Source organism: Camelina sativa, chromosome 12, assembly GCF_000633955.1.
Source record: "Camelina sativa cultivar DH55 chromosome 12, Cs, whole genome shotgun sequence".
Classification (NCBI taxonomy): domain Eukaryota; kingdom Viridiplantae; phylum Streptophyta; class Magnoliopsida; order Brassicales; family Brassicaceae; genus Camelina; species Camelina sativa.
The window spans coordinates 30480134-30483025 of NC_025696.1; positions in this window are offsets into that span (position 1 = coordinate 30480134).

Sequence of the window (2892 nt, forward strand, 5' to 3'; positions counted from 1 at the left end):
CACCCACAATCGATTACAAACCATACTATTTCACTACAATCCTGAAACCAGTTCTAGTTTCAAGAACAAAGATCTTGTAGCCAGAGAACATCAACCATAGAAAGTTACTACTATTATTCAATTGGCCAAAATAAGGTTTCTCAATCAAAATCCAACAAACCCCAAAACTACACAAACTCAGTAACAAATTGAATCACATATTTCATAGTTCATCCAAAAAACATCTTCGATCAAGATGAAAGAGAAACTATACAATCAAACTTATAGATGCAATTCTAATGTTCAAAAAGAAACCAAACAAGTGTTGTATTCACAAACAAACAGAGCCAAACCAAAACTGAATTAAAAAGAAAAGAAAAAAGTAGTTGGATCAAATCGTTTTCTAACAAAGAACAGAACACATAGTTTGTGAATTAAGAAAAAAAAAACAGAAAGAGATTTAGATGAAACTAGTAATAGGATAAACAAAATTACATGAAACTAGTATTGGGAACACAATAACGTATCAGGCCAACAAACAAAACTTTGCTCACTCGCTCGAGTTATGTGTAGCCACCAAACTCGAAATATCAAGTCACCAAATTCAAATGTCACAATCAACAGATGATGAACAAAAAGAATCAGAATCAATCATAACCTTTTCGAGATCAAACTACAGACACANAAGGTTTTCCGAGGAACCGATCTTTGCTAACTTCTCATCTTATGTCGACTGATATAAGTCATGGACCGAAGAAGTCATGGACCGTGAATACGACTATGGTATAAACAGCCCTTTAGACTATAGTTCAGAGTCAGAAGAGGAGGCTGAGACATGTTACTATCCTCCGGAACCAGCTCCTGCGACTGGATTGACAAGTCTGTCGAGCCGTGCAACTCAACCACTACCTGCTAATGAGACACAACTGAACCAGCTCAAGGACCAAGTGATCCAGCTCAACGACCAAGTCATCCATCTCAAGGACCTATTGATGCAGCTCAACCATCAAGTGATCTTGATCAAAGACCGAGTGATGCAGCTGAAGTAAAAGTTTTTCCTTGATGTTTTTTTGTTGTTGTCTTTTTTTGTTGTTGTCTTTTTCGGTTGTTGTCTTGGTATGTATGAACCCGTGATTGTTAGCTATGTTGTCGGTTGATGAACCCGTGATTGTTAGCTATGTTGTCGGTGTTGTAAACCCGTGATGTTTGCTATGTACTCGGTGTTGTGAACCCGTGAAGTTTGTGATGTTTATATTCTTTGCAATCTTTGGATTTTAGTTGAATTCTATGCTTTTAGATCACTCTATATATATGAACTCATTAATCTTTGATCACTCCCACCAAAATTCTCGGTGTCCTTCTCTCACCAAAATCATAAATTTCCTACTCACACAAAAATATTTCTTTCTCACCAAAATCATAAATTTCCTTCTCTCCCCACAATCTAATATTTCTTTCTCAACCAAAATCTAATATTTGCTACTCACACAAAACAAATATTCCTTACTCTTCTTCATTTCTATGGCATCTTCTTCCAATAATTTTCACTATCATTATGATCCAAATAATGATAGTATGAACCAATTTTTCAAGAACAATTTAATAATCAATTTGAAGCTGCTGAAGAGGAAATTCCGGAGGAAAAGAATACACGTATTTATATCGATAGACAACGGGAAGAAGGCCACGAACGTTTGTGGAACGATTATTTTAGTGATAATCCGACTTACACAACGAGGCAATTTCTTTCATTTTATAAGGAATATTTGTTTTTTCTTTCATTTTATTTTCAAGTTTATAAGTAAGCAATTTAAATGTTATTTTATAAGTTTTTATAATTTGTAAAATGTTTATGAATATTATATTATTAAATCTTATGATCTTAAACATGTTCTCCCAATAACTAGCTTTTTAACAAAAGATCTAAACTACTGATCTTACATTATTTCACTTTATATTTATTTTAAGAACACTATAATTAGTTCCCCCATTTTTTTTACCTATGATCTTAACAACTGATCTTAGATTATTTACACTATATATTTAATCTAAGAACATGAAAAAAAGTTCTCCCATTAAGGATGCCTAATGAGGATACTCTAATAAGGCTTTACCATTGAAGAAGTCATTTCTTGAAAAATCTCACAATGAAGTTCTTTTTTTGAAATAATGTGAAATTTATAATAAAATTATACCACTGGAGATGCTTTGAGAATTTTATTTTGAGGAAAGGAGTGGTCAAACTTTTAGTCCGTTATGGAGCAAATCAATGAGAGCATCCATTTCATGTTTCTTGAGAGAGAAGCCAACCTCCACACCGCCATTTCCATCTCTACTCTCCGCCAAGGAAATCGCTTCGCCTTGATCAATCGACACACCCACCACTTTCTCTGGTTTTCCCCACCCGAAATCCAACCCGTATACTCCAAACTGGGTCGAACCCGAAACAGATAGAAACTGTGCTTCTTTTGGAAGACTTCTAGATAACTCTACAAAATCTGGGATCTTCCACACCACACCCTCGTCCAATCCCTCAACCAAGTCGCTCACCAACCTTGTAGAAGCCAAAAACCCTTCTTCACCCATAAACGTATCTGCAGTTAATGGAATTCTACCGATACCAATGGCGCAATTACCAAAATAACTCGATGGGATCGGTGGAGTGACTATATTTCGACAATCCGCAGCAAACACACACCCGACAGGTCTATTGGGATCTCCACCTCGAGCTCTAATCACGCAAGTTAACGCATATGAATATATTATCACAAACGTCAGACAAACGAAGCTGCTTTGACGAGGAAGAGGAGGATGATGACTCTCTCTTGAGCCTCTCCCGAAGCGTTTGGATATCTACGGGAGTGAGTTCAAGAGTGTACCGAACTGTGTCAGGACTAATCACCGGTGACGGAC